Source organism: Megascapheus bottae, chromosome 3, assembly GCF_031878675.1.
Source record: "Megascapheus bottae isolate mThoBot1 chromosome 3, mThoBot2.hap1, whole genome shotgun sequence".
Lineage (NCBI taxonomy): Eukaryota > Metazoa > Chordata > Mammalia > Rodentia > Geomyidae > Megascapheus > Megascapheus bottae.
The window spans coordinates 85,783,016-85,807,815 of NC_143511.1; the positions used below are offsets into that span (position 1 = coordinate 85,783,016).

Genomic DNA, 24,800 nt, shown 5'->3' on the forward strand with positions numbered 1-24,800 from the left:
GCAAAGCTTGAGCACCAATTACTTACCATTCCATTTCTAGATGGATTGATTCCCCCAGAAACCAGAAAAACATGCAAATAGAAAACAGGTCAGAGAAAAACAAATACAGAAGATTTCTTAGTGACTCCAAAAAGAATGGCTCTAACAATATCTAGTGGCATGTCCAGCCACTTACAGACCACAGGGCCCTGGGATGTCTTAGGGGACACCTCCCCTAATTGTTCCCGTCCCTTGGCAGCCAGCTCCCTGAGACTATCCACTAGTGGCTTCAAGTAACCCAGGTGTCCTCCTTGACCCTGGGATCCCTCTGGAGCATCCAAATGTTGTAAGGTAACTTGATCATGAGAAACAGAGAAGCCACATTTTGAGAGGTTAAATTGGGAGTTTTTATTGGAAAGCTGGTGAATAAAGGCAGACCCCAATCACAAAGGCCTACAAACCCTCAAATACACTTAACACTTCTAGAAAACTGAGCCCTAGGAGCAGGAGAGGACAGAAAAAGACAAGAGTCTCAGATCCTTTTGTGCCTGAGCTGGCTTTGAACTGTGATCCTCAGCTCTCAGCCTCCTGAGAAGCTAGTATTTTTCAAATTTTCTACGATTTTTTTTTTGCCAGTCCTGGAGCTTGAACTCAGGGCCTGAGCACTCACTGTCTTTGGGCTCTCTCAAGGCTAGCGCTCTGCCACTTGAAGCACAGCACCAACTATGTTTATTGTCAGCATCTGTTTATTGTCAGCAGCTGGCACACAGCTGCCCCACTCCAAGTACACACTGTTCTCTGCCTTACTGAGTATCTCCTGAATTCTGTTGTGAGTTGTTCTAAATGCCACACACACACACACACACACACACACACACACACACACACACAGAGGATGGGCTCCTTCCTGTCCATACACAGTGCTACATAGTGCAAAAGCTAAGGAAGGAGATGACTATCTCCTTCTAAACAGTGTGGGCCTTAACGAACAACAAGTCCCTACAAATCAGTAATAAGAGATCAATCACAATGAGGGGAAAACGTGAGTCAAAGTCATGGAGAAATTCACACCACACCGCAGATGGAAGCAGTCCGTGATAGTGGTGTGTGTAGCACATGGCTCTTAACTGTCCTGTGATCCTCTGTCGCCCCCACCTGGATTGCAAACTAGAAGCACAGAACTGAGGAGGTTGGGGATTAAAGTGGAGAGGTGTGGCGGGAGGACTACATGAATCTCCTCCATGAGGAAGCAGGGTACACTCAGGTCACACTGGAGGTCTCAGACCTGTCCATTGTTGGATCAGATCTGTTTCTCCTCACTCAGTACATGAGAAGCCTTGTCTGCTTGAACTCTCTGGTCTTACCACTTGTGTTTTCAGACCAACTGCACACTTCTCAGTCCCAGATGGAAAGTTACCTCCTCTCCCTCCATGACCTCACAGCAGTTGTTCCTGTGCCCCCCCTCCTGTTTGTAAGATCCGAAACCCAGGAGCAAACCACTGGGATGGAGGTCTGCGGTCCTCATTCCACCTGCAGGGCTGGAACTGTGCATGTGTTCTGTTCACTTACTTCCAGCAGCTCATCTAGGATACAACAGGTACCAAATCCTGAATGTTGATGATCGCAGGAAGATGAGAGATTCTGGGACCCAAGAACCACTCCCAGGCAGGAGGAGTGAGCCCCTATAAGAATCACTTTTTGGCAACTTCCTCAACCTGTGACTCACGTACGTATAAAATGGGATTAATATAACTAGGCATGATGGGTCATGCCTGTAATCCTAGCTACTTGGGATGCTAAGATTGGAGGACTGAGAAGCTGAGATGGGAAGATTGCTATTTGAGGCCAGCCCTGACCCTCACCACTCCCTCTCAAAAAAGAGCTTTCCTCTTTAATGAATAGCTGAGCATGGTGATGTGTAACTGTCATCTCAGCGTCATGAGAGGTGAAGATCAGGAGCGTCATGGTTACAGGAAAGCCCATACAAAGAAGTTTGCCAAGCTCCATCCGAACAGAAATAGCTGGACACAGTGACATGCACTTGTCATATCAGCTAAGACAGGAAGTGTGAAATAGGAGGATTACAGTCTAAGCATCAGCCAAGGCAAAGAGTAAGGTTTGAAACCCTATCTTCAGGGCCAAGAACATGGCCTAGTGATAAGAGTGCTTGCCTAGCATGCATGAAGACCCAGGTTCAATTCCTCGGTATCGCATACATAGATAAAAGCCAGAAATGGTGCTGTGGCTCAAGTGGTAGAGCACTAGCCTTGAGAAAGCCCAAGGACAGTGCCCAGGCCCTGAGTTCAAGTCCCAGGACTGGCGAAAAGAAAAGAAACTCTATCTCCAAGTAATGGTGAATGTGGGAGTGGTGGAAGGCATGACTCAGGGGTGAATTGCATGCCTACCAAGCATGAGGCCCTGAGTTCAAATCCATTACTGTCAAAAAAAAATACTATGGGACTGCTGTGCGTGAGAGAAGTTATGGACCAATCTGACTGCTCTTCTGGGTGGGTAAGTTGCCTTTACCAGGGGAGACATGGAGGCCCTTGCTCAGAGTTTCAAGGCATTATGGAACAGTAGCCTGGACTTCTGTTCTGGGCTCTTGCCACCTCTGTTTGCTGCTTAGCACTCCACCCTTCAGGTTGTCTCCTTGACTTTCCACTTGTCTAGTCAACAAACACATACTAGGTATATGTCCTGGGCCAGGTCCCGACTGAGCCTAGCACCAATGACAACATAGAGTTTCAGGTGGGAGCCAGGTCCCTTGTATTAGTGTACAATCTTGAGCTGTCAAATGATAACTTCTCCACTTCCTGTCTGGGGAACTGCAACATTCCTTAACTCCTCTGCAGCTTCTCCTCCTCTCCTTGTACTGAAGGACTTTAATGCTTCTTTCCTTGTACATCAGTACTGAAGCTTGAGCTCAGGGCCTGGCCACTGTCTCTGAACATTTTTTTTCTTTTTTTTTTTAATTAAAGAATTTATTAACATTGATTTTTACATCATATTTCAAATGACGTGTTTAACAAACAAGTATTCAAGAAGGGAATCTCTATATACAATCACTGGCACTTAATCAAAATTAGGCTAAGGGTTTGTATATCATAGATACATATTAATCTATGTAATAAAACATTATGTCTACAGAGTCATAAATTTTTATGCCTATGTAGTTGTGTTTATATTTCCAATACCAGGTCCATAGCTTTGGGTAGGCAAATATTGAGTCCTCACTCTTATATTGTCTGGATCTAATAGCCACATATTAAGGATACCATGCACCTTTTGTTCCTTTGGTCTTGATTTGTCTCACTCAACATGATTCACTCTAGATTCATCCACTTCCCTGCAAATGCCATTATTTTATCTTGTCTGTTGGCTATGTAGAATTCCATTGTATATATATATATATCATTTTATGGATCCATTCATCTGCAGTAGGGCATCTGGATTGTTTCCATTGCCTGGCTATTGTGAATAGTGCAGAGATAAACATAGCTGAGCAGGTGTCCTTATCATATCCTGGGTTATGATTTTCAGGATAGATGCCCAGAAGTGGTATGGCAGGATCATAGGGAAGGTCAATTTTCAGTTCTTTTTTTTTTTTTTGCCAGTCCTGGGCTTGAGCTCAGGGCCTGAGCACTGTCCTTGGATTTTCTCAAGGCTAGAGCTCTACCACTTGAGCTTCAGCACCACTTCTGGCTTTTTTCTATGTATGTGATACTGAGGAATCGAACCCGGGTCTTCATGCATGCTAGGCAAGCACTCTACCACTAGGCCAAACTCCCGGCTCCAATTTTCAGTTCTTTAAGAAACCTCCACACTGCTTTCTAGAGTGGCTGAACTAGTTTACAATCCCACCAGCAGTGCAGTAGGGGGTCTCTGAACATTTTTGATCAAAGCTGGAATTCTGCCACTGGAGCCACACCTTCTCTTTTGGCCTTTTGGTGGTTAGCTGAAAATAAAGAATCTCTTGGGAGCAGGCTCTGGTGGTTCATGCTTGTAATCCTAGCTAGTCAGGAGGCTGAGATCTGAGGATTGTGGTTTGAAGTCAGCCTGGACAGGAATGGTAATAAGACTCTTATCTCCAACAAACTACTTAGAAAAAGCTGGAAGTGGTGCTGTGACTCAAGTGATAGAGTAGCCTTGTGCAAAAGAAACTCAGGGACAGCACCTAGGTCCTGAGTTCAAGCCTCAGGACTGACACCCACGTCTCATGGGCTTTCCCCCTTGAGTTGGCTTCGGACTCATGATCTGGGACTTGAACTCAGGGCCTGGGCACTATCCCTGAGCTCCTTTTTTGCTCAAGGCTAGCATTCTACCACCTGAGCCACAGTGCCGCGTCTGGTTTTTTTTCTAGGTAATTGGAGATAAAAGTCTTAGGGCCTTTCCTGCCTTGATCCTCAGACCTCAGCCTCCTGAGCAGCTAGGATCCCTGTGGGTTCGTGAGTTACCATGACTCCAGTCTGCCTGGTTGTGAGGACCGGGACCATCTGTGGGAATGCAGAGCCGGGAACGGAGGGGACCTGGGGATGTGACTCCCAGCTCAGCCCCGCCCGGCCTCGGCTGTCACCTCAGGACAGCCGTGGGGACAGTGGACATGCGTGCAAAGACAGGTGCTGGAGAGCGCGAATCTCCTCGCCGCGCGCCCGACTGCCCCGCGGGAGCCTCGGAACAGGCCATGCAGTCAAGCTCGGAACTCTTCTCGGGTCTCCCCGGGCTCGCCCCCGATCCACGCTGCCGCTGTCGGTAACCGGGTAATCTCGTCCTTCGGGGTCACCTAGCCAGCCAGCTTCTAACGGCACCCCGGTCCCCTTAAGGAGGAGGCGGAGTCTGGACTGTTAGCCCCGCCCAGTAGCGGCTGTGCGCAGGCGCACGGCGCCGAGGCTCCAGCGACCTCCTGCAGCTCCCTTTATAAACGCGGCCAGGCTCCGCGGGCCGGGTTCGCGCCCGGCCTGACGTCACTTCCGGGGCGGAGGCGGCCGAGTGGTGCAGTGAGGGACAAACAAAAGGAGGCTGCCGGTGGAGCGCGGCGTCCGGCGGCAGCGGCGGCGGGACGAGGCGGCCGGGGGCCGGGGGCTGCCTACCGGGCAGCCGTGCGCGGCGAGCCCAGGTGAGTTGGGCGCGGGGCGCGAGCTGTCACCTGGCGGGTCCCACTCGAGTGCCCTCCCACTCGGGTGTCCCTCCAGCCGGTGTCCGGTTCCCCACGTCCCGGGCTGGAGCGGGCCCTGCCCGCCCGCGCCGTCCACCTGTGCAGTGGTCGGCGGCCGCCCTCCCGCCGGGGCCGCGGCGCGCGAGCCCCCTCCCGGGCACCCCCGCGTCTCCGGCGCGCGCCCGGAGTCCCCGCCCGGCTCCCCGAGACCCCTCGTCACCGGCTGGGTCCCCGCGGATTGGCGCCCCTCCGCACACACTCGCCCACTCTCACTGGTTCCTCCGCTGACCCCTCTCCCTGCCAGCTTTGCATTTTCTTTCAAAGATCTTCCCCCAGCTTTCTAATTCTTCTAGGATCCCGGTACCCTCCTCATTCCATGTGCCCCTTGTCCCCCTCCTCCTGGTTTCTGACCCGCGGGGACAGTGTCCTGTCGTGGGGGGTGGGATCTCTGCTTAGGACCTTGGGACTTGTCTGTTCTGGGGTCCCTGGGATGAGCCATTTGGCACGAGAGACCCTAGACCCTGCCTCTGCCCTTTGCATCCAGAAGGATGGAGTGTGCTAGATTGAGAGCGGTCCTGGTCTGACCTAGAGAGGGATGAGCTGGAGACCCAGCGAAAGTGGTCCCAGGCAGAAGGGACTTCAGAAGTGGGGGTGGGGATGGTTCTTGAGGTTCTTGATTCTGCTGCTTTGTTGACTGACTCTCACTCTTAGTCTGCGTTGGAGTGGCCAGAGGTGGACTGGTTCTGCCGTGATGCAATTTTGTCGTTTGGGGAAAGTAAACGTGGGCTGGGGTTGTGTTAGCTGGTTCCTGTTTGGGTCTGACAGGGTGGTGGGTCCTTCTCTAGCCCTCTCTTGGTGCCTTTGAAGATGAAAGCTTGTAGGAAAGATTGGGAAACTCAGTGGAACTGAGAGCTAAGTGGTAGAGGAGGAATTTAGAGTCCAAAGGACCTGTGCCACCTTGGAAGGGATTAGTAAGCTTTTCAGCCTTTGCCAAAATGTATTCTGCCCTTTGGAGAAGACAGACTGGCAGACAGATAGGACAGGAAAGGGAAGAGGGGGCCTCCGGGATAGTTGCCCAGTGCCTTGGGAGGCAAGGGGGAGTGCTTTCAGAGGCCCTGGATGCTGGTGGCTCCGCCACAGTGAGAATGTCTCAGAGAAGGTCATGTCCTGTGGAGAGGAAGGGCAGATGACTTCTGCTAGAGGAGACACTGGTGATGAGGGCCGCCTTGCCTCTCTGCTTCCCCAGTCAAGTGTATTTGGGGTGTGTCTGATCTCCCTCTGCTTCCCAGGGACTGTGGGGCACAGGGTAGGGGATTCAGAACTATTTGTAATTTCCCCCTAGAACTTAACTAGATGCCTTGTTCTCTGTGACTTGGGCACACCCACTAAGAAACAGTTCTTCGTCAGTTTGAAAGGTCTTTCTGGAAAGTAGAGGCTCCTGAGAGTTGGCCCAGTGGAGCAGGACTTGGCAGGTGTCTGGGGTGATGCCTGACAGGTCTTAAACTTCTTCCAGAAAGAAGGAATTACCCTGTTCTTGACTCCTTCTTCTGAAGGGGCAGGTTCTGCTGTGGGGGTACTGGTGGGCAGACCTCATGGAGACTTAGGTGAGATGGGTGTGGAACCCCTTCATTACCTGTCCCTCCCTGTGTTCAGTCATTCAACTGTCCAGTAATACTTGCCTGCCTTGGGCTGACGGGTGGTCTCTGGCCCTTCAGAGCTTCAGTCTGGAGAAGACAGCAAGACCCATAAGTTCTGACAGCCAGCCACCCTGAGTGATGACAAATGGTAGCATGGCAGCCTAGAGAGGGGAGGGGCTAGCTCAGGGTGAATATGCAGAGACACTCAGGAATTTTCTGGAAGAGAGATGCTATAGGAATCAGTGAGATCTAAGTCCAGTGGTAGTCCCCACTCTGTTACAGACAAGTGACAGCCCTGCTGTGCAGTCTCCGGGTGTCTCTATTCTTACTAAGGAGATGGGTAGGGCACAGATGGCCTGAATGACCTCTAAACTCTGCCAGCTCAAAGTGCTTTATTGCCTGGCTACAGTCACCTGTGGGCTGGCTGCCTACGGAGCCCAGCTTCTGCCTCTGTGCTCCCCAGTACCTGACTCTACACAGGTATCAATTTTTCTGTGTTTTTAATGATGAAAAGCTCCAAAGCCTTCTATAAGGAACCCCCATCTGTTTGAACTCTTTTGTCCACATCCCACTTTTTGTCTAACTCCTGCCAGTAATATGGCCTTCCCCATTTGCTGTGCCATATTCCTAGGCTAGGCTGCTTTCGCTACTCCCCTCCCTGCACCTTGTCTTTTTACTCATGAATAGTTCTGAGCAGAGCACCCAGTGCATAGTCAATGTTCACTGTGTGCTTAGTGACTGGTGCATGGTGACTGTCCTTTATGTTTGAATGGAAGCCTGCCTGACCTAGCCACCTCTCCCGCCTCCATTTCCCCACTCCAGGACTACATCTGACTGTGGAGGCACCTACAGCCTTCTCTAGCTGTTCCTTTCCCTCCTTTGCAAGCAGTCAGGTCCCTCTTATCACTCCTCCTATCCCAGGATTCTCCAGGAATTTCCTTTCCCAGGAAGCCTCTGCTCACCCCCCTCCTCTGGATGGTCTAGTGCTGGTCTTGGATCCTGCACCTTGGCCCTGGGCCTCCAGATTAGAGCAGCTACCTCAGGGATTCATCAGGATACCAGGTCTGCCACCGAGGCACCATGTTCAAGCCAGCCCGGCTCCATGGCACCACCAGGCTCTCCATAAATGTTGGCAGTACACTGATAATCTCTGAGAGTCACATATGTACCTGCTGATGGCAGTTCTTACTTCCTCCTAGGGTGGCAGCGTCCATGGAGCAAAAGGAATGTTGGGACCGTGGGCACACAGGCTGGGGCCAGCCTCAGCATCCACAGCCAACTCACAGATAGCAGAGCCACCTCTGGGTAAGAGCCACACCAGCCTCACTCAGCTGCTTCCCCCAGGCAGGGAGCAAAGACTGGCATTTCCATTCCCACAGTCCTTTGCTTCCTTACTGTAGGCCCAAGGGACCTGGGACAGAGTGGGCAGCTGAGTGGTATCTGCTTGCTGTGTTTTTTGAATTCAGTGTTACTGCACTGAACCACTTTTTCTCCCCCAGATCTTATCAATGTGGGTTGCTAAAAATGTTGCCTCATGTCACATTTCCCAAGGTATATTCGGTGGGACACAGTCTCTTTAGTCCCCAGCAGTTAGATATTTCTGGGAAGCAAGCTCATGCGTGCTGCAAGACATCTCAGAGCCTTGAATGCATCAGGCTGAGCACAGTGAGTGGGAGAGGGAGCTAGTAAGGCATGTTTCCTTGTACTTGATAACGGAGATATGGAGGTAGTATTCTCAAACTTTGGGAAAAGGTTCCCATGGTAGGAGATACACTGGTCAGGACTTGACTCTGATGTTAGACTTTGTTGCCATGTGCTTGTTGAATGGCTGTGGCTAATCACTGAACCTGTATGAACCTCAGATTCCTCATCTTTAAAAGGGGAGAACTGAAACTGGGTGTGGTGGCACATGCCTATAATCCTGGCACTCAGGAGGCTGAAGCCAGATATTATAGAACATTTCCCTAGGTGTTTCGTGGGTAAGCCCTGTGTACAATCCCTAGCTTGAGAAAAAGTAGACTGAGAATGTAACTTGGTGGCAGAGCATTCACGTAGCATTTGTAGCACAGGCCCTGGGTTTTGTCCTTAGTGCCACAAAAACAAGAAGAAAGCTAGGGCTGGGATGAGAGTAAGGACTCACTGCATCTATTTCCCTTCAGCAGTTTTGAGAGCTAGAGACATTGGTATAGAAAAGATACCTGAGAAAGTTCTCCCTGTCCAGAGCTGGCATACATGCACACTACTGGTGTCATTTGCAAAACACATCTGTGTCTCTGATCCTATCTGATCATTTGCCAAAGCTTAGACAGTGGCAGATGTAGAGAATGAGGCTCATAGTGAGGAGGCTGTGTGCCCAAACTCTTAAGAAAGGAAGGCAAAGTTGCCAGCTTGAACTAGGATCCTGCAGTGCTAGACCTAATCTTTTGTTCTTGTCTGATCTGTCTACCTGCACCTCTGCCCTCATTTTTCCTGAAGAAGGCAGGAGCCTCCCCACTCAACTTGTAGAGACATTTATCTTGGGGTCTTTTTCTTTTCTTTCTTTAGTAGGTCATGGAACTTGAACGCAGGGCATGAGCACTGTCCATGAGCTCTTTTGCTCAAGACTAGCACTCTACTTCATTGAGTCATAGCTCCACTTCCAGTTTCCTGGTGGTAAATTGAAGAGTCTTACAGACTTTCCTGCCCAGGCTGGCTTTGAACCATGATCCTCAGATCTCAACTTTCTGAATAGCTAGGATTGTTGGAGAGAGCTACTAGTGCAGGGCCCCTTTGGATTTTTTTTTTTCCAGTTGTGGGATTTGAACTCTGGGCCTGGGTACTGTCCCAGCTAAGGTCTTCAGCTCAGATTACAGGTGTGAGCTACCAGCATATCGCTTGGCCCCTTTGGATTCTTAATATCCTAGGAAATGTCCCCCCTTATCCCCCTTTTCAAGGATGGGAATGGGGATATCTTTTATTATTTTATTATTATTTTATTCAGTGCATTGATGTTCACACAAATCAGCTGCCAATTTGCACTGGCTTTGGTTTCATGGAATGGCTTCCCTTGACCCCTTTCCTGGGTCAGAGACAGATCTGGTGAGGCTTATCCTTTCTCAACTCTCTGCTGGCTGTGCTGGGCTTTCCTGTCAGTTTCTGGGCATTCACGGCAGCAGAGGGGGGCAGGAAGTGCCTGGTGTGCAAAGCTGTCCACACTTGCGTTTATTGGAACATGGTCAGCAGTCTCCAGCCCTGCCCTGTGGGAGCTTCCTGTTGGTTTTGAGGAATCCTGCCCTGTCTTGCTGGGTGATGATGAGGAGCAGGAAGCAGCAGCTCCAGATCTTGGGAGAGGGAAATTCCTGGTATGTGCCAGAGTTGGCTGACAGGGTCTTGGAATTGGACCTGCAGGTTTGGCCCCTCCACCGTCTGCTTAAAACAGCTTAGATTGTAGCTAACAGGTGGACACACTTGAGTAGAGGGGCTTCGGGGTCATTGTGTGTGCCTGAGTCTGGCTCTTCAGGAACAGGCTGGTCCTGACTCAGTTTGCCCTTACATAGCCTAAAGGAAGTTTTGGTTCTGGCTCTTTATAGGGCTCCTTTCAGACTTAAGTTGGAAGGCTGGGCAGATGAGAAGTGGGAAATTGCTGCTTCTAGAACCTGGGTTTTAAAAATGTCCTTTTGGGAGACCTGGAGTTTGGCCTAGTGGTAGAGGGCATGCATGACCCAGGTTCGATTCCTCAGTATCACATACATAGATAAAAGCCAGAAGTGATGCTGTGCCTCAAGTGGTAGAGCTCTAGCCTTGAGAAAGAAGCCCAAGGACAGTGCTCAGGCCCTGAGTTCAAGTTCAAGCCCCAGGACTGGCAAAAAAAAAAAAAAAAGAAAGAAAGAAAGAAAAAGAAAAAAAAAAGTCCTTTGGGGGCACAACAGCTAACCTTAGGATGGGTTTCATAAGAGCTTTTGAGTTTGGCATCCTCAGTCTGTGGGGCCAGTGAGATGCTGGACTGGATGAAGCTAGGAATGAGATGTTTCCTGGAACTCATCTCTGTATCATCTGGCAGTTTTCTTGGCCACCTTGTGCCCCTCTCCCTTTCCTCCCCAGCAGGCTCTCACACAGGGGACATTGCCTGGCAGACAGCTCTAGGAGCTAGCCCTGCATGTATGCCACTTAGCTCCCCAGCTTCTCCTCCCCCACAGCAGCACATGAACATACTGGTGGTCTCCTACTGAGTGCTTTCTGCAGGTACTTCTCCACCTCAACCTCACTGCAGCTTCGTGCAACAGAAGCAGAACAGGGCCCAGAGGGGTGAGGTCTCTTGTATGTAAGGCATGCAACTTACAGATGGCACCAAACAAGGGTGATAGAGCTTGGCAGTCTGTCTCATTTTGCTCCCTCCTCTGTTGCTTCTGAGGGGTGCTTTCAGAGTCACCTGGAGATCCTGTTTAAGTTGCTGGGCTTGGGCTTGGAATGTGGCTTAGAGGTAGAGTGCTTGCCTAGCATGTATCTTCATGCAATGCATGGCTTCAAATCCTTGGTACAGCATAAGCAAAATAAATAAAATTAATTAAAAAGAAAATAAAATGCTGGGTTCCTGAGTGACCACCACAGAACTGGATGTAGTTCTGGAAGGTGGCCCTGGGGATTGTACTTTGTAGAAGATGTCCTGGCATGATCAGGACACACAGGTGTGGATCACACTGGGGACACTGGCCAGAGGCTTCTCTTCCAGCCCTGGCCCTTACTTCTGGTCCAAACCCTTGGGGGAGCAGGGCCATACCCCACCTAGATCCGGGACATTTAATTTTCAGTGACTCCGTGTGTCCGTCCATCCGTCCGTCCATCTATCCATCCATCCATGTCCCTGTGTCCTCCTCTTATGGAAGACACACAGGAATGAGGTTTCTAGAAAGGCTTCCTCCCAGCCACAGACACGCCCTGCTGCTTCTCCCAGTGCATTTCTATCATATCTCCTATCTTGCAGCGAGTTCTTCAACGTCTGTGTCTCTCCGGGGCTTAAAACCTCAAAATTAAATTGCCTGCTGCAGTATCACCACATGCCTGGAGTGATGTTATACAGGAGTAAAAGTGGCTGTAAAATTTCACAGCACCGGGACACCTCAGGCTCAGCTGCTAAACCTGCACCCTCTGACAGTCAGATGACCCATGTGCTGGTGGGGGTGGGGCAGGCAGATCTTGGCCCTTCAGGGCCATCTCTGACTCCCAGGTGCCATAGAAGAGCACCCTCCCTCCACTTCCACCCAGGCCCAAGATTGGACAGCTCAGCCTCAGCCATTCCCTCCCTCTCTTCCTTCTTCACCTGCGATGGCCCCACTGGACCCCAACAGATGGCCGAAGCCCTCCGGTGTTCGTGCCTCCAGGTCATTACACTGATGTCTAAGAAGGCTGCAGGTGTATTTAGCAGGTGACTTATCTTCAAGGTTGTTTTGAGAGCCCTGGTCCTACAGCTGGGCTTCCAGAGTTTTTCTTTTCTTTCTTTCTTTTTTTCTTTCCTCCTCTTATTCCTCCTCCTCTTCCTCTTCCTCCTCCTCTTCTCTTCCTCCTCCTCTTCTCTTCCTCCTTTTTTTTTTTTTTTAGCCGATACTGGGGCTTGAACTTGAACTCGAAGCCCAGATTCTGTCCTTCAGCTTTTTCATTCAAGGCTATGTCTACCATTTGAGCCACACCTCCATTGCAGCTTTTTGCTGATGAATTGGAGTCTCTTGGATTTATCTGTCTGACCTGACTTTGAGCCTTGATCCTCCAATGTCAACCCCAAGTTGTTTTTTTTTTGTTTTGTTTTAACTCTTGAAATATCTGAGGCTTCTAAGTATGCCTCTGCTAAGGGATCCCTGAATGCTGCCAAAACTTCCTTCCTTTTTTTTTTTTTGCCAGTCCTTGAACTTGAACTCAGGGCCTGGGCATTGCCTTTGAGCATTTTCAAGGCTAGTGCTCTACCATTTGACCCACAGCACCACTTCTGGCTTTTTCTGTGTATGTGATACTGAGGAATTGAACCCAGGGCTTCATACGTGCTAGGCAAGCACTTTACCACTAGGCCACACTCCTGGCCCCCAAATCTGTTTCTAAACATCCCTGAGGAAAAGGGGTGTGGGGCTATTTAGACCTAGGAGACTTGCTTGCCTCAGAAGCACCTTGGCACAAAGCCAAGTCCCCTCTGGGTAGACTTTCTCACTGCCTTTCTTCTGTGGCTTGGGCAGGTCCCTTTACTTCTGGATCTCAAACTTCATATTGTAAAAAGATTGATGAGATTTTCCATGATAGTAGCAGCAGTAAACGACCAAGAGCATCACTGTGGTACATGCCTGTAATCTCAGCTACGTGTGAGGATGAGGGGTAGGATCACTTAAGCTTGCCTGATCACTATGATTGCCTGAGTCAGCCTGGGTAACAGGATGAGGACCCCTCTCTCACCCCCAGACTCACACGGGCCACACCCAAATACCAACAGCTGCAAGAGTTACAGAGCCTTGCTGAACGTCGGGCAGGGTTTAAAACTGGATGGAGGCTGCCGCATTCACCGCTCGGCACAGCCTATTTTATAGATGAGGAAACCAGAGCCCAGGGGGTGGCCTGACATTCCTCAGGCCGTGCTGGTGAGGTCAGGAGCCATAGGGTGGTCAGCCAGAAGATAGGGAGCTGAGACTAAGGAAGAGCTTGGGGGGTGAGGGTAGGTCCCCCGTACTGGGCTCAGAAGGGGGTACCCTAACCTGTCAACCTGTCACCCTTTGCCCTGGAATATGGGCCACACCCTTGCAGGCTTGGAGGAAGAAGGACCTGTTTGGAACCTGTGCCCCAAAGTGACATAGTTGGGAGTTGATATTCACTTCCCTCCCCCTCACACCCAGTCTCCCCTCAGTTCTTCCCCAGGAAGTGAGGGTGTGCCCCAGCCCACAGCACCCCAGCCTGCAGCCTCTGACTCATCCCACTGGGCGTGGGGGCCTGGAGGCCAGTGCCCTGCTCTTGGATTGGGTGGAGGGGCCGTGTGTCAGATGGAGGTGAGACCTCTTCCCCTCATGGCTGGGGATCAGAGAGTCATGGGTCCCCAAGCTCCCTGGGCACAGGGCTTCCCCTGTCTTCTTGGAGTCTCTTGAGCAGTCTTCCCCCTCCCTGGGAGAGTTTTGAAGAGTCAGTCTTCTCTGTGTAAGTTGTGCTGTGTGGAGGGGTGCCAGCCTCCTGCCTCTTCCTGTGCCTGCAGGGAAGTTTTCCCTTGGGCTGTTTGTGGTGTAACAAAAGACTCTCTGTGCCCTGTTTACTCACCAGCTCCTAGGGCCTGCTGCCCAGGTATGGGAGCAGTCAACTCTCCACAGGCCCATGTGGTGTCTTGGCATGCTTGGGTGGTCTCCCCTGTATACAAGGGGTTCCACAAAACTTTAACTCCCTTCCCTATTTGTAAGAACCATCAAGAAGAATTGAAGCTGGGCACAGTGCGACATTCCTGTAGTCCCAACTACTCAGGAGCCTGGGGCCTGAGGATCTCTCAAGCCCAGGACATTGAGGCCAGCCTGAGCAACATAGTGAGACCCCATCTCTTGAAAAGGAAATGAGGGGCAGAACCTGTGGCGCGGGGGTGAGTGCATAAGGGCTGGTTCTAAGGTCATTTGGCTAGTTTTCTGCCCCCCATCCTTTCTTGGGACCCTCAGCCAGGAGGGGACCACTTTGAGCCACAGCACCACTTCTGGTTTTCTGATGGTTAATTGGAGATAAGAGTCTCATGGACTTGCCAGGAGGCTGAGATCTGAGGATCGTGGTTCAAAGCCAGCCCAGACACTAGAGAACCTGAGAGTCTTATCTCCAGTTAATCACTAGAAAACAAGAAATGGAGCTGTGGCTCTCAAGAGGTAAGGCAATAACCTTGAGCTGAAGAGCTCAGGGACAGTGCCCAGGCGCAGAGTTCAAACCCCATGATCCACCAAAAAAAAAAAAAAAAGTCTCATGGACTTATGTGCCCAGGCTGGCTTTGAACAAAGATCTTCAGATCTCAGTCTCCTAAGTAGCTGGGATTACACACGTGAGCCACTGACATCTGGCTCCTAAATGTTGTTTTTTTGTTTGTTTACTTGCCAGTCCTGGGGCTTGAACTCGGGGCCTCGGTGCTGTCCCTGAGCTTCTTTGTCTTCAAGGCTTACCACTTGAGCCACAATGCCACTTCTGTATGTGGTACTGAGGAATTGAACCCACACTTCATTCATGCTAAGCAAATACTGTACCACTAAGCCAGCTCTTCTAATTGTGTTTTCCCCCCTAGTTTTGGGGCTTACTCAGGGCCTGGGCACTGTCCTTGGACACTTTTTGCTCAAGGCTAGCACTCTACCACTTGAGCCACAACACCACCTCCAGCTTTTTCCCATATGTGGTACCGAGGAATCGAACCCAAGGCTTCATGCATGCTAGGCAAGCACTCTACCAGTAGGCCATGCTCCCAGCCCTCCTAATTGTTTTTATTATGGTGAAATCCCTTATCACTCGTGTTTCACCATTCAGTGCCATTAGGCACTTTTTTTTTTGTCTGTGCAACCATACCACCATCCAGCCTAGAACCTTTCTTGTTAAAGTAAAACGAGCCGTTAGCTACCATCTCTGTGTTCCTTTCTCCCATTCCACTTTCCTTTTCCTTTTTTTTTTTTTCCTGAGTACCTAGGATTGCAGGTGTGAGCTACCGCGCCCAGCTACCCTTTTCACTGTCTGTCTGAATTGACCTACTCCAGGAATACAGAACCCTGCAGTATTTGTCCTTCCATGACTGGCTTCTTTTGTGGATCAAGACATTTTATACAATTATCTGCAATTTTGTGTGTAAGTGTATATGAGCACCAGAGCTTGAACTTGTGCTTTTGCTTTTTTCCCCTCTCATAGGTGGTGTTCTAGTACTTGAGTCACATATCCAGTACAGCATTTTTGTTGGTTAATTAGAGAAAGAGTTTCTGGGACTTTTCTACCCAGTCTGGCTTTGAACCTCAACCCTCAAGTCTGTACTTTCTGAGTAGCTAGGAATGCAGGTGTAAACTTCCGGTGCCCGGCACTTATCAGCCCCTCCTCCCCCCCTTTTTTTTTGTCAGTCCTGGGGCTTGGACTCAGGGCCTGGGCACTGTCCTGGAGTTTTCTCAAGGGTAGCATTCTACTACTTGAGACACAGTACCAAAGGCGGTAGGTATCAAGGAATAGAACTCAGGACTTTGTGCATTCTAGGCAGACACTCTACTACTAGGCCATGCTCTCAGCCCTGTTTTGGTGTGATAAAATAGTGTTGACACAGAGAGGGGTGTAAAGACTGAGCTTTGTTGTAGGGTGATTATTGCACACACACCCTAGAGGAAATCCTTTCGTTGGTGTGAGGACTTTTGGGGAGGACTTGGTAATTTGTACTCAGGTATGTATGTATGGTATAAAAAGCTGGTATTATGTGCATCAAGGTACAACTCATTTTGTGGTTTATCAGTGTTCATACATGTTGCCATAATTCATGGCTTAGACTTACTGCATTCCACTGTGTGACTACAACACTGTCTCCTTCCGCCTGTTGAAGAATGTTTAGGTTGCTGTTGCTATTTTGCCTTATAAAAACTCTGTGAAGCCAGGTGTTGTGCCCCACACTTGTAATCCTAGTTACTCAGGAGGCTGAGTCTGAGGATCATGGTTTGAAGCCAGCCCGGCACTAAAGTTAGTGAGACTTTTATCTCCAATTAACCACCAGAAAACCAGAGGTGGCACTGTGGCTCAAGGGGTAGGGCAGTAACCTTGAGCTGAAGAGCTCAGGGACAATGCACAGGCCCAGAGTTTAACCCCCATAACTGACAATAATAATAATAATAATAATAACTCTGAGACTCTGTATCCTTGGCTTCTGCCAGGCACCAGGCTTTCTGCCTCCTTGGCTCCTCAGGTGTATCTTAGGCTGAGGGAGTAAAATGATTGTTTTAATTTGCATTCCTTAAGTACTTACTAGATTGAGAACTCTGTTGCATCAATTTACATTAGCATCATTTCCTGTGAATTGTCTGTTCGTGTATCTTTTTTTGCCAGTCCTGGGCTTGAGCTCAGGGCCTGAGCACTGTCCTTGGACTTTCTCAAGGTTAGAGCTCTACCGCTTGAGCCCCAGCACCACTTCCGGCTTTTTTTTATGTATGTGGTACTGAGGAATCAAACCTGGGTCTTCATGCATGCTAGGCAAGCACTTTAACCACTAGGCCAAACTCCCGGCCGTGTTCATGTATCTTGTCACCCTCTGCCCTCCCCCAATAGTCTTTTGCTCTTGGTGATGGGTAGTAATCCTTGGTGGAGAGATACTTATTATTTTTTGTCCTTTGATGTGCCTATATTTTATCTTTCATATGATCATCCTTTTATTATTATGACTTTATACATTTTGTAGTAAAATATCTTTCCCTGTCTTAAAACATTGATAGCTTCTAAGATTTTTCTTTAAGCATGTGTGCATGTGGAGGGGTGGTGGTGCATGCACTGGAACTTGAACCCAGGGCCTGGGAGCTATCTTTTAGCCTTTTTTTTTTTGTCCTGGGGCTTAAACTCAGGAGGTATTGAGGAGTCAAGGCCAGGGCTTTCATGCATGCTAGGCAAGTACTTTATCCAAAGCCACATTCTCAGCCTCCTCCCTTGGCTTTTTTGGTCAAAACTGCTGCTTTACCACTTGAGCCACACCTACACTGCTGATTTCTGTTAGTTAATTAGAAACAAGAGTCTTGGATTTGTCTGCTTAAGCTAGCTTTGAACCTTGATCCTCAGATCTCAGCTTCCTGAGCAGCCACCACCAGAACCTAGTGGCTTTTTTCATATGAGCACCTGAAAGCTGGCTCTGTTCTGCATAGTCATTCTTTCCCTTCATCTGCAAAGACAACACTGTCATGTCTTCATTTCCAGAAATTTGCTATTTTGTTTCCAGGCTTCCTGTTCTTATGGCCTCTAGTTACCCTAACAGCCCCACACTATAGGGTTGTTTCTTCCCATTTTGCGCTTTCTCTTTTGTGTTTGTGTGTTTGCAGTACTGGGATTTGAACTCCAGTCCTGGACTTGTTAGCAGGATATGCCTTTAATTCTCTTCCCATCTTTCCCTTCCAAATTATCTTTGCTGTTTCTGATCCTTTGAAATGCTTGTTTTAAAAAATAATTTCTTCTTTATTGTTATTATAAAGATGATACATAGAGGGGTTACTGCTTCCCTTGCTCTGAAATGCTATTTATTTAATTAATTTATTTATTTATTTATTTAGCCAGTCCTGGGCTTGAGCTCAGGGCCTGAGCACTGTCCTTGGGTTTTCTCAAGGCTAGAGCTCTACCACTTGAGCCTCAGCACTACTTCCGGCTTTTTTCTATGTATGTGGTACTGAGGAATCGAACCCGGGTCTTCCTGCATGCTAGGCAAGCACTCTACCACTAGGCCAAACTCCCGGCCCCTGAAATGCTATTTTTAAATCATTTCTCCTCCTCCTCTTCCTCTTCCTCCTCCTCCTCCTTCTCCTTCTCCTTCTTCCTTCTTGCCAGTCCTGGGGCTTGAACTCAGGACCTGGGCACTGTCCTCCAGCTTCTTTTGCTCAAGGCTAACACTTTTACCACTTCAGCCACAGGCCACTTCCAGCTTTTTCTGCATATATGGTACTGAGGAATTAAAGTCTTCATGTATGCTGGGCAAACACCACTAAGCCACATTCCTAGCCCAAATCTTTTTTTCTTAATTACCTGAATACCATGCATTTACAATGAAAGATAGAGGTAAATAACGTTATAAACAGCAGTCTCGTAACTCACAGGATCGTTTGCAGTGTGCATGAATGTGTTACTTTCGACATTGGGTTTACTCTCCTGTGTCTTTGTTGCCTGCTTTTGCATTTGGCATATGTACTTTCTTCTTCTTTTTTTTTTTTTTTTGCCAGTCCTGGGCTTGAGCTCAGGGCATGAGCACTGTCCAAATTATCTTTGCTGTTTCTGATCCTTTGAAATGCTTATTTAAAAAAATAATTTCTTCTTTATTGTTATTGTAAAGATGATACATAGAGGGGTTACTGCTTCCCTTGCTCTGAAATGCTATTTATTTAATTTAATTTATTTATTTAGCCAGTCCTGGGCTTGAGCTCAGGGCCTGAGCACTGTCCTTGGACTTTCTCAAGGCTAGAGCTCTACCACTTGAGCCTCAGCGCCACTTCCAGCTTTTTTCTATGTATGTGGTACCGAGGAATCGAACCCGGGTCTTTATGCATGCTAGGCAAGCACTTTAACCACTAGGCCAAACTCCCGGCCCTCCAGCTTTTTTTCTATGTATGTGATGACAAGGAAATGAACCCAAGTCTTCATGCATGCTAGGCAAGCAGTAGGCCAAACTCCTGGCCATGTACTTTATTCTTTTGGGGTTTTTTTGGTCAGTCATGGGGCTTGAACTTGGGGCCTGAATGGTATCCTTGAGCTCTTTTTCTCAAAGCTAGTGTCTGCTACTTCGAGCCACAGTATCACTTCCTGTTTTCTGGTGGTTTATTGGAGATGGAAGTGTCATGGTTGCCTGGCACGGTGGCTCATGCCTGTAATCCTAGCTACTCAGGAGGCTGAAATCTGAGGATCTTGGTTTGAAGCCAGCCTGGGCACTAAAGAACTAAAGACCAAGGCTAGAGCTCTACCACTTGAGCCTCAGCACCACTTCCGGCTTTTTTCTATGTATGTGGTACCAAGGAATCAAACCCGGGTCTTCATGCATGCTAGGCAAGCACTTTAACCACTAGGCCAAACTCCCAGCCTAAGACCAAGATACTCTTATCTCTTTTATCTCCAATCAACCACTAGAAAACTGGAAGTGACAGCTGGAAGTGACTCAAGGGTAGGGTGGTAGCATTGAGCTGAAGAGCTCAGGGACAGTGCTCAGGCCCAGGGGTAGGGAGGTAGCCTTGAGCTGAAGAGCTCAGGGACAGTGCCCAGGCCCAGAGTTCAGACAAAAAAAAAGTGTCATGGAAGCCAGGCTACTTTTTTTCCCCCTTCTGTGCTGGAGATAGGACCCATTGCCTACTGGGTAGTAGATAAGCACTCTGCTGCTGAGCTGCACTCCCTTGCCCTCAAATAAGGTTTGTTCGTTTAAGATTTAGGCAAGCTTTCCTTGGGCTGCCTCCTCAAATAAGGTTTTAATCACAAAGATAATGCATGCTAATGCATGTTGGTGAAAAGTCCAAGCTTCCATTTTAGGTCTCTACCCCCTATTCTTTATTGGAGAGGCCTCCCTGGGTGCAGGATGTTGGTTGACAGCTTAGCCACAGGGCTTTGTTTTGTTAAGAATTCTGTTCTTGGCTTCATCAAGTTCATCAAGAGCTGCTTCATCCACTGCACAGGCCTTGCTCTGTGCTAGCCTCTTCCCCACTGCTGTGTGCCCAGCCACTCTTGTCCCTCTACCAGGCATCCGGGTGGCCTGCTTGCTTCTGTTTCCTTCTTGACCTTTCCCATGCACTTGAATTGTTTTTTCCTCTTTTCTTTTTACTTTTCTGTGTGCACACACTAGGGATTGAATTTGGTCTCTCAAATGCTAGGCAGGTTTTTTTTTTTTTTATTAGTCCTTTCTTTCTTTCTTTCTTTCTTTCTTTCTTTCTTTCTTTCTTTCTTTCTTTCTTTCTTTCTTTCTTTCTTTCTTCCCGCCCTCTCTCCCTCCTTTCTTTCTCACCCTCCCTTCCTTCCTTCCTTCCTTCCTTCCTTTCTTTCCTTCCTTCCTTCCTTCCTTCCTTCCTTCCTTCCTTCCTTCCTTCCTTCCTTCCTTCCTTCCTTTCCTTCCCTTCTTTCTTTCTTTCTTTCTTTCTTTCTTTCTTTCTTTCTTTCTTTCTTTCTTTCTTTCTTTCTTTCTTTCTTTCTTCTATGTATGTGGTACTGAGGAATTGAACCCAGGGCTTCGTGCAGGCAGGCACTCTACTATAAGGCCATGATTCTCACAATACCACCTCCAGCTTTTTCTGTGTATGTGGTACCTAACAATCTAACCCCAGGGCTTTGTGCTAGGCTGGCACTCTACAATAATAGGCCATGATTCTCAGATCTTAGCCTCCTAAGTAGGTAGGATTATGGGTATGAGCCACCAGTGCCTGGCTTAGATTCATGTTTTACATAATGTAGGTATATCACTGACAGATTCTCTGCTCCCTTCCAAACAGGGAAACCGAGGTCCTGGGACATGAGGTGCTCAAAAGATGAGATATCCACATCTTTGCCCAGGCTAACTGTAGAGGGCTGAGCTCAGTGCGGGGACAGATGCCAAACCTGTGCAGAAAGTCCCTGCTCCCTGTAGCTGTCCCTTCCCTCTGGGGCTTTCCCATCCCACCTAACTGTGCAGGGACTGGAACAGCCAATTGTGTAAGGACATCTGGTCTGTGGTCTCACTTATCCAGAGGCTGCCAGACGGGGCACCTTGTCTGGGCCTTATTGTAAATTCTGCTTCCGAGGCTGACCCTGTCACTGACAGGCAGTGAGGTTTGCCAGATGGCTTCTGTTCCTGAGCCTTATTGTGTGATGGGACACTTGGAGTACTATTCAGCCTTGTAAAAGATTATCTGTGTGTGTGCACATGTTGTGGAGGCTTCAATGCAGGGCCTGGGTGCTGTCCCTTAGTTTTTTCACTCAAGGCTCTTCTCACTCTGTTACTTCAGCTACACTTTTACTTTGGATTTTTTTTTTCTTGCCAGTCCTGGGTTTGAACTCAGGGCCTGAGCACTTGGGCTTTGCTCAAGGCTAGAGCTCTACCACTTGAGCCACAGTTCTCTTTCTGGCCTGTTCTATGTATGTGGTACTGAGGAATCGAACCCAGGTCTTCTGCATGCTTGGCAAGCACTCTACTAATAGACCAAACTTCAGGCCCATTTTGGGCTGTTTTTTGGTGATAATTAAAAATAAAAGTCTCACAGATTCCCTGTCTAGATTAGCCTGGATCTTCAACTCTTAGCCTTCTGAGTAACTAGAATTACAAGTGTGAACCACTGGTGCCCCGTGAGAGAAAGAAATTCTGAAATCTGCTCCAGTGTGGCTGTGCACTGAAGACAGGTGAAGGAGGCAGTGCACCGTCAGTGAAGACCAGGCATTGTATGATGCCAGCCCAGGGAGCTGGGTTCAGGGAGCCGGAGGGGAATGGGGTGAGGGGAGGCGGGAGGGGCCGGGGTCTCTAGCACAGAGTTAGCTCAGGAGAGGAAGAGTCTATAGAGCCCATGACAATGGTGACACAACATTGTGATGTGCTTAATGCCACCCATGAGGACACAGAGTCGTGGGAAAACGGAAAATTGGGGGTAGGTAGAAAACAGTTAAAGAGTGTGCCCCCCTGGCTTGTTGTGGAGGTGGTGATGGCCCCTGGGTTGCAGCCTGGAGGGAGGAGCTGTACTAACTGAGGTACTTAGTCATCTCCATCACCCCCTCCTAGACCAGCCCTGCACCTAGGCACCCTCTACCTTTCCCAGGGCAGTGTGGGGGAGGGGTGGGCAGGCAAGGGAGGGGGGAGGAAGGGAGGGACCACATCTGGCAGCCCCACCCAAGTCATATCCACCTGAAACTGCCATCCACCACACCCAGGCCCCGCCCCGCCCCGCCTGTCTCCTCTCCACAGTCTTTGGGAGCATTTCTCCTCTGTGTGTGCATGTGCTGGGAGTGCTGGGGGTGATGGTCACCCCTCAGAAGGATAGTTTGGCTCAGGCTGGGACAGGCTATTGCTGGGCTTCAGTCCTGAACCTTCTTAACACTGTGAACAGCTGCAGCTCTGCCCCAGGAGCCTCACATCCTCCATCCTCTGCTCACATCCACTCTGACTTGGAACCTAGGAGAGGGGTATGCCAGTCCTGGCCTTGAACTCAGGGCCTGGGTGCTGTCCTTGAGCATTTTCGCTCAGTGCTAGAGCTCTTCCACTTGAGCCATAAGCCATAGCTTCACTTCTGTGGTTTTAGAGTTTAATTGGAGATAAGACTCTCATGGACTTTCCTCCGAGGTTGGTTCAAACCTTGTTCCTCAAATCTCAGCCTCCTGAGTAATGAGGATTTCAGGAGTGAGCCATCAGCCTTGACACTTGTATTGCTCCCTCAGAACCTAGGTAAGGACTGACAGAGGTGAGGGTGTGTGCTTTGTGATGGGGGAAGGGTGGCAAGAGAATGGGAAAGTGCTTTTTTTTTTTTTTTTTGGTCAGTCCTGGGGCTTGAACACAGGGTTTGGGCACTGTCCTTGAACTTCTTTTGCTCAATGTGCCATTTTTGGCTTTTTCTGTTTCTGAGGAATCGAACCCAGGGCTTAATGCATGCTAGGCAAACACTACCACTAACGCCACATTCCCAACCTGGAAGGACTGCTTTCTTCTGTAGCAGAATGGCCTTCCTGTGGAACTCCAGGAGTTCTCCCCTGCATAGTGGGGCTGCGGACATAATCCACTTGGTCCTGGGTAGCAGGGCTCTAGCCTCTCCCGTGCAAGGGGCTAGCCGTTCTCCATACACTGACACCCACTAGAAAGCCGGGGAGGATGCTAGGAGGAAAGCCACATCCTGCCTGTCAGAACATTCTCCACGCCCCAAAGGCTACTACTCTGCTCTTGCCTATCTCTGGCTTTCTTTAGGCTACTGCCACCCTCAGGCCCTCAGTTGGTTCTCCTAGTCCTTGCCAGTCTCCAGTGTTTGCTGCCCTGGACCAGGCCTCCAGCAGCCAAGAAGGATGGCCTGTGAGGTTGTCTCAGTTGGAGGCCAGCAGCGTGACTCAGAGGCTCCACACCCGCTGTGTGCCTCTTTCCCCCTGGCTGTGTGGGTGGTGTGTTGAGCCAGTTAGTCATTAGAGGGCCGGGGCCTTCCTGAGTCCAGCCTCAATAGGAGGGCTCATCCTGGGTGGTTGGCATCCCAGGACAGGTGGCAGTGTCTGCTGGCCCTGGGCTGACCTGAGCCCTTGGGAGCCCAGGAGTGTCCAGTGGGAGCTGGACACCTGGGCCCTGGTTGCATTCGACATGATCTGTATCAGTCACCATCTGCATGTGAGATTGCCATGGGAACCTGAGCTCAGCAACTCGATAGTGTTGGCATTGGGAGGTGAGTCCACCTCCTTGAACCTTTGTTCCCCCCTCTCTAGAATGGGGCTAAAGAAGCTTTGTTTAGGGAGGCCAGGGATTCTGTGGGAGCCTGCACAGGAGGGGCATGCCCAGTGCCTGGCACACATCTGGGCCTTCAGCACCACTGTAACCACTGCCATCTCTACTAAATGCCTCCATGCCTCCTCCCTCACTCAGGCCCTAGGCTGCTGCCTGTCGTGCACACCCTGGCAGGATAGGCTGGATCACTTTGTAGACAGCTCCTGTTATGAAGGATTTGTTAGAGGTGCCATGAGCAACACTACCAGCACTGATGTGAAGGCAGCCTGGCCCTTCCCCTAGCACCTGTTCCTCTGCCAGGAGAAATAGAAATAGAGCCGGGCACGAAGGCTCATGCCTATAATAGCTGATTACAGCTAGGAGGAGGCTGAGATCCGAGGACCGTGGTTAAAAGCCAGCCCAGGCACTAAAGAACTTGAGACTTTTATCTCTAGTTAACCACTAGAAAACTTGAAGTGGGGCTGAGGCTCTAGGGGTAGGGCAGTAGCCTTGAGCCGAAGAGCTCAGGGGCAGTGCCTAGGCCCAGAATTCAATCTCCAAGACCCCCCCCCCCCCAAAAAAAAATAGACCCATCTGACACAGATGTTTAAGTACTTGGGTACTTAAAATTGGTTTGGTCCAAAATCTAGATGTGAAGCTAGGAAATAAGATGTATAGTAAAGCACATTTTTTACTTTTTACTTTTTGTGTGGGTAATGGGGCCTCATGCACATGTTCAGCTGCTGCTTCTTCTTCTTCTTCTTTTTTTTTTTTTTACTCAAGGCTAGTGCTCTATCACTTGAGCCATGCATCTAGTCCAGCATTTTTGTTGTTGTTGTTGTTGTTAATTGGAGTGTTAGGAAAATGGAGGAGAATGGAAAAGGTATAGTCTGGATTCAATCGTCAGCAGGTGAGGACTGTGAGGAACAGCCAGGGGCACAGATTTCTCACAGGATTGGAGGTTGTGTCCAGGACTGGA

The 24,800-nt window shown here is 49.3% G+C and overlaps 1 protein-coding gene across 2 annotated transcripts in view; it reads left to right on the forward strand.

Annotated features, from left to right (window-relative positions):
• Window positions 1-4,932: 4,932 nt before the first annotated feature.
• The window catches only part of Lrrc8a (leucine rich repeat containing 8 VRAC subunit A), a 31,690-nt gene continuing 11,822 nt past the window's right edge, over window positions 4,933-24,800 (forward strand). The window contains exons 1-2 of one of the 2 annotated variants that reach the window (XM_090330808.1): window positions 4,933-5,092; window positions 7,968-8,073. The gene's annotated coding sequence lies outside the window, so the exon portion shown is untranslated. The remainder of the gene's footprint in view (window positions 5,093-7,967; window positions 8,074-24,800) is intronic. The other variant, XM_090330809.1, reaches the window with a different exon arrangement.